Source organism: Sturnira hondurensis, unplaced genomic scaffold, assembly GCF_014824575.4.
Source record: "Sturnira hondurensis isolate 20B ecotype Veracruz unplaced genomic scaffold, ASM1482457v3 Scaffold0019006, whole genome shotgun sequence".
Lineage (NCBI taxonomy): Eukaryota > Metazoa > Chordata > Mammalia > Chiroptera > Phyllostomidae > Sturnira > Sturnira hondurensis.
Genome location: NW_028091637.1, coordinates 8,593,248 through 8,605,385, shown reverse-complemented (window position 1 = coordinate 8,605,385; position 12,138 = coordinate 8,593,248).

The window sequence follows — 12,138 nt, the reverse complement described above, 5'->3', positions numbered from 1 at the left end:
GCTTGAAAGGTGTTGGTCCCATTTGCTCAATTAGAGTCAATTTTGAATGCAAAAAAATTAGATTAACTTTAACCTCTTCAGGATCCGTTTGATTCTTCTTCATTTAAATTGGTTTCAACTCATCTAATATCACTTCAACTGACATGATTACAGTCTGAGGCAGTTTTAGGTCTGTCTGCTCTGATCATATCCCATTTGAGCTCCCTTGATCTTGTGGAAATTCATTCCAGCCATTTAGAACTGGTTTGACTTTGTTCTGTACAGTTTAACTCAAGGAAAATTGGACGAAACTTGCTTAATACAATTGGATACATAAAAAAGCCCCCCTTTTCAGGAAGCTCCTGGCTTTAGGGAATTCAGTCTAATAGAAGCAATACAGTGAAGGGGACTCTTGACCAGCTCTTCAAAGAAAACTCATCAAACATCACGAAGGAAACCCCAGGTTCAATTAGAGTCACAAGTGAAGAACAATGAGACCTCTCAGTCCTGTTTTTCACTTTCTCCTTAACTGCATGTGACCGAGCAAATGAAACATTGGGTACCCATACCCTTAAAATAAAGGACCATGGGAGAAAAGAGGAGAATGTGAGCACGGTGACCAAAAGTAGAAAAAGACTACAGATTTCCTGTTTATTTAACCCATTCGTCCTGAGGCTATAACAATTCTCATGGCCACTTTCCAAGAGTTTGAGGATCCTCTGATGCGGAAAACTGAGGATGAATGCAACAGTAGCTGACATTTACTGAGTCCATACTTCATGCCAAGTTCTAGGCCAGCTGGCACATTTACATGGTTTTATTCAGAGAACTTCATCAGGTGGGCGTTGTTATTACAGTCATTTTACAACTGAGGAACCTGAGGCTCAGACAGTTTAGTAAGAAGATTTTTCAAGATTGTCGGAATACTGAGGGGTGGATCCGAAAGTGAAGTATAAATCTGCCTCACCCTGAAGCCTAAGTGCTAAACTTCTTTTCTGTAACTATACAGAGACAAAAGCACCGACTTGGACTAACCCTAGCAATCTGAATAGGCCTGGTGTCCCACAGTTACTTAGCAAAGAAAAGCATCGAGAACTAGCTTGGCCACCGAGGACTATAACTATATCATACTGTAACACCCCCTTTTTTCAAACCAGAATATAGGGATGCTCTGGTTGGCTTTTTGTCATTGAAGTTGGAGGGCAGCAGTATAAAGAGCCTTTGGGTTGAAATATTCAGAAATACTAAGAAATCTTAATAGGGACCATGGTGGAAGTAAAAATATCTTCTGACTATTTAACCATTGCTTGCTTTCTCAGACCTTTCGGAGTTGCACAACCATATTTGCAAATGCTTACTTGACAACGCCACTTAGGTATCTCCAAGACACCTTCAACACAGCCTGTCCAAAACAAACTCATGGCTTCCTACTGCAAACCCAACATCCCGTTTCAAACCTGTTTCTTTGCCCATGTTTCCATCTCAGTGAATGATGTCATTTTCTATCTAGCTTAACAATGCACAGCCCATAACTTATGCTTGACACTTCTATTACCTTCTCTCCCCCACTGTCTAATCTGTTAGTAGGCCTTGTTGGATTTACCTCCAAAACATGTCTCCAATCCATCCACTCAGCCCATCTTCATTGTCCTGTCCCAATTCTAAGCTGCTATCACCTCTCCTCTGGTCAATAGCAATAGCCTCCTTACAGAATCCATGCAGTGATCTGATTCTGGGCTTTGTCTACTCCGCTCACCAAACTGCAGTTAGATTAAAACCCAAAACTGATCCAATCTCTTACTTCCTCAGAAACTTTCAAGGACTTTCTCTTTGCTCTCAGGATTGACAACTGCCAGCTTTGCAAAAGGCCATCAGAAAACCTGTGGGTCAAGCAAAGCTAATTAGCCCTGCTGAGCACAGGAGAGCATTGCCCTGAAAGAATCTTCGTGCTGTCTCACAAGGGGAACTTGGAGCAGGGCACTTGCAGGCTCAGGTCTGTGCTCAGGGGGCTTTACTGTAGGTCTTTTGAGGCAAACTGACCGGGACACAGTTCACCATGTAATAGTTGAGGATCAGTGGGCACAGGAAGGTGAGCACCGTGACACAGGCCCCGATTAAGTAAGTTGTGTGATAAGCGAGCTGTTTCTGCAGGTGAACACTCTTTCATCCTGATAGGAGAGAGGAGCCAAGTGTTTGTCTGGATAAATTGGTTGGCAGGAACTTGCTCACGCAAACGGTAAAGTTGTTCACTGATTTACAGTGTTAACTTCGTGAACGAGAATCTCCTGAAACAAACAGCTAAATCATGTTGATGTACGTGATCTCAGGCCTGATAGGTAAGCTATACAGAGGCAAGTGGTTTCAATTGTCAAGATAAAGATCAAATTCTGCAAGTGGCTGCCAAGGCCCAGCCTCCTTACAACTCCCGTAGAGCATAGGATTGTGTTCTGCTGTCTCCCTCCTGCTGAGGGTCAGAAAAATGAGTCTTATTTCAGATCTCCCCCCGCCTGCCTCTTTACCCGGCATGTCAAAACCTTTGGACTTAGTACTCCCTCCTTCTAGATTGCTACCCCCTCACTGAACTAAATACCTGCTTACTCTTCATATTTCAGCCAGACTCTCCGTTCCTCAGAGGTGGGTTCTCTGCCTGCCCTGCATCTATCCAAAGGCGCCCTGCACTAATATAAGTTCTCTATAGCTTTCTTAAAATATACGTATTGCTCTTTGATATTATATATCTCCATGTATTTTTAAAATTAAGATAGAACACCCAATGGAGATTAAGCACATAATCATCACTCAATAAGTAATTGTGAATGGAATTCTATGCTGCAGAAAGGAAGAAGGAGCTCCTACCCTTTGCAACATCATGGATGGAACTGGAAAGCATTATGCTGAGCGAAATAAGCCAGGTGGTGAAAGACAAATACCATATGATCTCACCGTTAACAGGAATCTAAACAACAAAACAAACAAGCCAGCAAAATATGACCAAGGACACTGAAATACGGAACAGGCTGACAGGGACCAGAGGGAAGAGGGGAGAGAATCACAGGGGAAAAGGGGATGGACTCACATGAACAAGTATAAAGGACACATGGACAATAACTAAGGTGGTGGGGGGAGGAAATGGGAGGGAGGTGGGGAGCACTGGGGGGGGGCAGGGCTGGGAATATAAGACAGAAAACTGTACTTGAACAAGAATTAAATTAAAAAAAGTAATTGTGAAAATAAGGAAGGTTGGCAGGGGATACTTTAATTTGTTCTTGGAGATAACTTCTTTATTTAGGGAAACACTTGGATACATAAAGGTAAAACAACTAACTCATGTCTTAGGGAAAACTCTAAGTAACCTTTAATTTGAAGACTTAAGCTACAAAATGTGCTATTAAATGTTTGGGTTAGAAAATGTGCCCCTGAGGAAAAAAAAGAGTATTTCTCCTTAAAAATGAATTTTGATTGGACTTGTCACAGGAAAAAAGTCTTCTTTGGAGTAGTTTGACTTTTATCTCTAAAGATTTGCTCACAAGAAGAGAAGACTAGAGTCATAACTGCCTTAAGTCATCACAAGTCGTGGGTTGGTTAACATTTCACTAGCATGACCTAGAATAGAGTCATATTCAAAATGCAGTTCTGACTGATAGCTGATAACAATGTACCACACAGTTAGTTTAGACTATGACTCCTGTGGATGGTTAGTTCCAAACAATTTTATTCTGTTATTTGAAGGCTTTGCCGTTTCTTTGTGTAGGTCGTATTCTGCTGGAGACCTATAGAGGGACGAGAAGCATATTGAGCCCTAATGAAAACACAGCTGCTCTGTCTGCAGGTGGAGTACCTCTCTGCACCGGGCTGGGTCAGGAAGGGATGAGAAATAGGTGCTTGACTCCTCCTGATTCCTTCTCTTGCTGCTCTTGGAGGAGGACCCTATAGTCAACTGTAAGAACCTGTGCTGAATCTAAAACGGTGTCTTCCCATCATACCTAGCTCATCACGTGAACTGAATTTTTAGTTGAACAACGAGGTCGAGTGTTCAGGAATCCAAACATGTTTCTCTAAGGCCTCTGGGACGTATGCGTGTAGAGGGGAGTTTTCTCATCCTAGGACCAGCAGCCCCAACATAGTCTTTAATGACTGTTTTCTTGGAGCCTGTGGATAAGTTTTGGTATCTCTCACATCCTTAGGGGAGAGGCCTGATGCATGACTTCCAGAGAGGTTTTAAATACGTGCTATAAAGACTTGCTGGTCTGTCACATAAGAGCACACATGTTCCTCCCATTCTGGTATGCAGATTGTAAGGATCTGTCTTCAGGCTGTGATGCCCATTATAGTTGTAGCCAGGTGACAAAATCTAGGCAGGAATTTCTGCGTCACTTCTCCTGATGGGAGCAATCAAGGGTAAAGAACAGATCCCGGAGATTACACCTAATTAGATTACGTGGCACTTGGGCCTGTTCCATTCCTCCTGTGGCTAGCGAAGTCACTGGAAAACCACTCACCTGCTTAAAACTGCATATTTATGCTGAAGCACAGTGTCACCTCCCTGCTTTGGTGTGTGTTGTAAGATCTTGGAAATGTGGACTCAGTAAATGTAGATTTAAGGTAAAGACTCTTCTCCTAGCCTCTGTGTGTGTGTGTGTGTGTGTGGTGATAGATGGAGGTTGGTTTATAGATTGAAGGCTAGTGGATATAGGGTTGGAGCCGGCTTGATGAGGATGCTAGCCAGGTGTTGGCAGCAGGTGTGGGTTCTCTAAAGCCAGGAAGGGAGTAGGGGATTTTAGCTCAAGTGCAATGGTCCAGCAGCAACAGCAGCAGTATGCTCTATACCTTGGGAAGAGCGTGGATTGAACACTTGGAGAGGCCCAACCTAAACAGGAAATTCCAGATATCAGTGATGGAGGTTTAAGTCAGTATTCAAAGCCTGGCAGTTAGAGCTGTGAAGATTTCACTTCTAAATGAGATCAAGTTGCTATAAAGGTAAGTGACCTGAATACTAGCTGATGCTTGCGTTTCATCTTTTCAAATCAGCAACATAACATATGTGATGTGTACGTGGGTTGCACTAGTCTAAAGGGCTAAATCAGGATGTACTGTTTTGAATGGAGGTATTCGTGGATGTCTTTGATTCTGACTAAGTGGAAAAATGGTTGCTATTATCAGGGCAAATTGGAGGGGAGCTAGTTTGGCAGGCAGGTGGGTAAATCTGATTTTGGATAAGGAAGTAACTTCCAACAAGAGGGAAGGAATACAACTCAGAAAACTGAAATGTGCTAACAGTCACAAATTGCTGTGGGGTACACAAACACGAAAAACTGGGTTGCTCCTTTGCTAACTCCTGTCTTCAGTAAGGTGCCTGGTCATTAGAAGCGAATGATCGGCAGCCGTGCTGTTGTTGCTGATCTGCAGTTCTCTGCTAGCTGAGTGTTGTTTAATGATAACTGAGTGGCTTCCAGCCTTGGGCCTGGTCCAATCTACATGGATTGTCTTTGGTTCTTATTTCCAAATGAGAAAAGATCCAATGAACGTTCATCAAAGAGTTTGCTGAATGAAGAATAGGAGCTGTGTGTGTGGGTGACTTTGGACCCCACTAAGAGCTTGACTGAGTGCTGATGGCTTTCCTTAATTGGAAGAGCGATTGCCTCTGAAATCCCTCTCTGTCTTTTCCATCAAAATAATTCTTGCACTCTGAATAAGGAGGAAAAAGGACACAGCAACAGTTACTCTGGATGACAAGAGCCAAGCACATTCTAAATCTAGTAGACAACCTAGGCATTTGGAGCCATCTAGTCTAATGGCCTCCTTGTTTGATTACTTTAGCATGTGGTTAACACTACCTCGCAGTTAATATGAATAAATTAGATAGACATCTACATAGATGGATCTAGAAGCATAATCTTAAGTAAAGCAAAAAGAGTAGAGAAATACATACCAAGTTCCATTTATATAAACTAAAAAGAACATAACACAGAAGGCAACAGTAGATTGTAGCTACATGCATAGGTGGGAAAGATACACATTTAAGCCATAAAGGGGTGCACTCTGGGAAGATTGTAGGAACTGGGAACTAAGTATAGTTCCATAGATGGTAATGATATGTAATGTTTGGTTTCTTCATCAATAAAAAGTTGAATTTCATTTCTGAATTAAACATGACAATACCCATATATTAACTCTGAATACATGGTACAGGCCTAGGTATGTGCCGGATTTTTAATCTTTCTCCTAACAAAGTAATATAGGTTGAGAACAAAAATGTATGGGGAAAAAAAGCCAAGTGAACAACAGCAACAAAGAGCTATAATATTTATTAAATCTGGAAATGAAAAGTATAAACAATAATTAGAAGTAACGTCATCTGGCAGAAATCTGGATAATGGAGCAAACAGTCCAAAAGTAGTTTCTATTTCAGGGACAGATTGATTGTGTCCTTAAAGGCACAAGTCAATCCGAAATGAAGAAAGTTCCTCACCCTCCTGCCCACATTAAATGATATTGGTGCACCTGTTTAGCAAACACAAAACAGATAGATGACCTTCCTTAAGCCCACACCATACACCTGAATACATCTAGAGAGAACATATAATTAACTCTTAAAAAATAATGCCATGGAAAATCTTTTTTTTTAAAGATTTTATTTATTTATCTTTAGAGGGAAAGGGAAAGAGAGAAGGAGGGAAACATCAATGTATGGTTGCCTCTCGTGAGTCCCCTGCTGGGAACTGGCCTGCAACCCAGGCATGTGCCCTGACTGGGAATCGAACTGCGATCGTGTGGTTCGCAGGCCCACGCTCAGGAAAATCTTGAAGAAAATAGAATGGGATGTTCATTGAATCTTTGCAAAGACAGTTAATTTTATGAATATGAACACAAGTAGAGAATTCATAAGGAAATAGGGTGATTTAATTCTGTTTTAAAATGTGGATGTATTAAGTACACGTTAACAAGCACTAGAGGCAAATTAAAGCTGGGAAAGTGTTAGGGGAGAATATTATTTATAAAATTACTTAGGTATAATAAATAAGCATGTAAAGAGCATGACATAATTCTCAGCAGTAAAACCACAATTTTGAAACAAATATGTGAAGAGAATGTTTAACCTTTTTATGAACAAAGGAAATACAAGTAATAACAATAATGATGCATAATTATGGAATATTAAATTAACCAAGAGTGGTAATTTGCAAAGCTGGTGAATGCACTGTGAAGTAGATGTTCTCAGTTACTGTTGGTGGGAATAAATACAGAAACAATCCTTCTGGGAAAGAATTTGGCCAGTGATTCAAGAACCATAAAAATATCCATAACTTCTTGTTGTCTGTTTTAAAAAATGTACAAGTACCAACTTACACAAAGACATTCATTATAGCAATATTCATAATGCAGGAAAATAGGAGACAATTTAACAGAGATCAATGCACGAATGATAAGTTAACAAACATAGATACATGTGTTAGACATAAAATGTTTTCAAACAGGGTACAAATTTTACGTTTTCCAGGATTCTTTTCAACTTAATATTAGTTCACTCATAGTAGTCTATAATAACTTGTCTACATGATTCTCCTCTGCCTGTAATTTAATCAGTCCTGTATTATCGACAGTTAAACTTTTGAATAGTTACTATTTGAGTTTAAATTCAGGGTTAGCCCTTTAAGAAATCATGTTTAATATCTGTAATGAAGATTTACACCTTGCGAGTGACTTAATTTCTTTGTACAATGTATGTATGTGAATGGTACAATTTCCTAACACAGGGTCTGTATTGTCCACGTGACACTTGTCTCGTGGAACAAACCCACAGGTGTCACCTGCATTACCAGATTTTTTAAAAAATAGATTTTATTTATTTATCTTTAGAGGGGAAGGGAAGGAGAGATGGAGAGAAATATCAACGTATGGTTACCTCTCGTAAGTCCCCTGCTGGGAACTGGCCTGCAACCCAGGCATGTGCCCTGACTGGGAATCGAACCGGGATCCTCTGGTTCTCAGGCCCATGCTCAATCCACTTGGGCTACACCAGCCAGGGCAATTATTATCAACTTCTTCCTGTACTGTTTGTGCCAACGACAGAGATGTACCTGGCGGGAATCATGACTCAGTGTAGTTCACAGGGAGTATAGTTCTGTTCCCAAAGCAGAGTACATTCCCTTGCCCAGAAGAGCTGGAAAAAATACCGCCTCCCTGGTTTGGAAGAGATTTTCAGTTGATTCCATTCAGTCCCAAACAAGACCAAGTGTGGAGGTTGAAAGACTAGAAGAACTTCATCTAAATACCACCACCATGATTGTTCCAGGTATTCAGTGCCCCACCTTCCACCCTGAAGGGCACCCAAATACCCTGGGCAGTTGAAAGAAGCTTAATACCCAAGACCCCAGGTAGTGAATTGGAGTCTATGTTTCACTTTTACATACTTTAGCATAGACATTTAATATGCATGTGTGGATATGGTAACTAGAATACACTTTGTTAGGATGGATGGCTGCCCCAATCTCAGAAAATATTCAGGGGCTGATGAGTTCATACACAATCAAAAGTCACACTGTAGAGTCTATTAATTCAAGTATTCACCTATCTTTATTGATCAACAGGAGATGTTTTATTAGCATAATGGTTGGATAAATAGGTGTTTATTGGTGAAATTGCTGGTGTTCAAGATACATGAATGGGCTAGAAATGTTATGAACATTTTTCTCTCTTCACATATAACAGAAGGATCCATTTGGCTCAGAAATCTGCTTCCTTCTGCGTGGAATTTGACATCTGCTCCTAAAACAGTGTCTGGGTACTAATATGAAAGATTCTGGTTGCTGGATTTCATCTGTAAAATTGCTACATCCTCTACCTCTAGAATATTGCTGACTTTGTCTCTAGTATGGTGACTGCACTATGTAGAGATTTGGGATTTTTTTCAGGCCATAGAACAGTCAGTGGGATTTCTTTTGTACCACCTGAAAGTTGCTTTCATTAAAACCTGCTGGTGAGGTTGTTGGGCAGAACAGGAGCCTTAACCTGCTCCTAACCGCTGGAAGCTGCTGATTCCCAACAGAGTGTGATAATTATGATGGCAGATTTGACTTAGATTAATTCACAACAGATGAAGCCTGAGGAAAGTTTCCTGGGGCACTGGGGCCCCCTCCTGCTGAAATTCAGTGGGCAATAAGGTCCTATGTGCAGCGCTTCTGATCAGATGCTTAGTGTGTGAACCTGTCGATGTGGTTCCTTGCCACAGAAGACATGGAATGCTCACTTTGGTAGGTCCTGGAGGTTCTAGTGTTTCTGACTCAGTATCCACGTTGTACTTGTGGGCTGACAGTTTAAGGTGCCACTCTTGTGAGGGCTGGGTGTTCTTTGGATTAGGACTCATCTTCCATCTACATGGTTCCTCCAGGTCTGCATCACACTGGTCTCCAGCCCCACGGACATCTTTCTTCATCATCGTCCCTTTATCTCCCTTTAACCAGGGAATTTTGACTAGACTCAGTGGCGTGGACCTAAGCCTTGCTCTGATGCTGCATGTCTTCCTCCTTGCTTTGAGTCCATCACAAGCTTTTGAAATTCAGAAAGGCCTTTTTTTCTTTTCCAGTTTCACAAACCTGCCTAGAAATCATCATTGTTGTGCTAGATCATTCCCCATAATCTAGACTGAATGGGCATACGAAGGAATATCATGAACCAGAGACTTACTGATATATATATATGTGTGTGTGTGTGTGTGTGTGTGTGTATACATGTATGTGTATACACACACACACACACACACACACACACACACACATATATCCCAAATCCTATTCAAAACCTCCAGAGTCAGATAGACTTAGAAATCTAGATGTTTGGGCTATTTTTAGAAAGCTANGTTGTGCTAGATCATCCCCCATAATCTAGACTGAATGGGCATATGAAGGAATATCATGAACCAGAGACTTACTGATATATATATATGTGTGTGTGTGTGTGTGTATATATATACATGTATGTGTATACACACACACACACACACACACACACATATATATATCCCAAATCCTATTCAAAACCTCCAGAGTCAGATAGACTTAGAAATCTAGATGTTTGGGCTATTTTTAGAAAGCTAATAAAATGGGTATTGTGTGAGACCCTGCAGTGTGGTATAGTGGCACCCCCATAATTAAACACATTCATATTTCTGCCAAATAGCATAAATATTCAGCCTAAATGGGATAAGCAACAACTATGCATAGTGTGATATCAGGTTTAAAAAGTAAATGAGTGAGGAAATTTATTTGTATTTTTTAGCTTTTTGATTTGAAATTGCAAGTAAAGGATTATGAACCAGCATTATTCCGTCCCAACAATAAGCTCTGTGTCCGCCATTTTTGTTCTTTTTGGTATTTCTTCAGTGTTATCAGCCGTGAAAGAAGTTGTCCTCCCATCAGACCTAGGAGATTTAGGAAATGGTTGAACACAGACTCAAGAAAACTATCAGATGGAAGTGTGATTCCCTTTGTTATACTTGAGGCTATGCAATGCATATAGAAAAGCCTAATGTATTCTTTTGTGGCAGGATGTGAACATTCACTCTTATTATGGGAAAATAATCAATTGGTTCTTCCTCCCTTTCTTGCAAGCATTAGAAAGATGGAATGCAAATATTTCCTTCTCCAGGGAAGGCTTAATGATTAAGTGAACTTGTTATTTGCTTGCTAATAATTCAGGCTCCTAGGTGATAAGCTACCAAAATCTGTTGAGGAAAGAACAGGAACAGAGCTTGGGCAAAGGAAAAGGTGGGAGGCAGAGAACCCCTTGGACTTAAAGGAGTGGCAATTGAGGAGGTCTCCGGGGAGGAGGGCCCTTGTCAACTTCCCCAAGGCAGTGAGGGACCTGAGGGCATGGTGGGTAGCCTATGGCGCACCAGGAAACGAAACTAGACCTGTGGCCCTCAGGTTCTCCCAAGAATAATACCAAGTCTTCAGCAAGGCAAGGTGGTAGATGAGAGGCAGACCTGAACAAACCCGGCAAGTGGGATAACGGGCCTCTCAGGGAGCATCAGGCTTCACGGAGAACTGAGAACCAGAACTCTCCAGCCCCTTCCCCTTCTCACTGTGTAAAACCTGGAAAAACAGTAAAAAACCTTAGGAGTTGGTGGGAAGGTGTTTCCAAAAATAAGTGCTGAATTTCTCACCAGCCCAGCAGGATAGAGGTTCAGAATAAAAATTAACTTGATTTATAGAAAACCTAGACATGTGACATTTCTTGCACACCTGAGTTTGTAATCTGAGGATAATAACCACTGCCGTTTAATTAGAATATTAAATTTTACTGTTATGTAGAGGCAACTGATGCCTCTTTAAAACAAGATTCCAGAATGCCCGACTTGTTTAGTTCTGAGAAAAAGATTCCAAAATGGTGAATTGGTGGTAGCAGTAAACTCACAAATACACCACCACACATATACACCACACACAAACACCACAGATAAACACACACAGACAGCACACACACATAAATATTTGCACAAACATCACACATAAACACACGCAAACACACAAACACCACACATAAACATATACAGGTAGAAAATAACTCGAAAAACATAAAAGAATTGGAAATGTATTGGAAACTTTTGGAGACTTCCGCCAAGATGGAGGCATAGGTGGAAACACTGTGCCTTCTCCCACAACCAAGTTTGGATACAACAAAGATTTGGAGAAACAAAGACACAACGAAAGGACAGAAAATTGAATTATACGGAAGTCCGACTACATCTAACCGTTCATCGGGGACGGTAAGAGGGGCGGAGCCAGCAGCGAGCAGGGTCCGGCAGGACAGGGCCCCCGACCCAGGCGTGCAGACAGAGGGAACCAGTTGGGGTGCAGGGCAGACCGCGGGCGCATATTCGCGCACAGTGAGACAGAGGGGTGAGACGCAGGCCCCAGGGGGTGAGGGCTGACGGCAGTGGCACACTCGCATGTAGTGGGACGAAACGCCTGGGCCCGGTGACAGCAGCAACTGCGGCACCGGTGAGGGCCGTGGTGGAAGGCAGCGGACAGGACGCCATAGTCCCTCTTTGACCCCGTCCCCACATACAGCGTCACAACCCAGCGACTTAGTTGCCCTGCAATACCAGTGAGAGCCACTGTCCCTCTTTGACCCCTCCCCCACATACAACGTCACAACCCA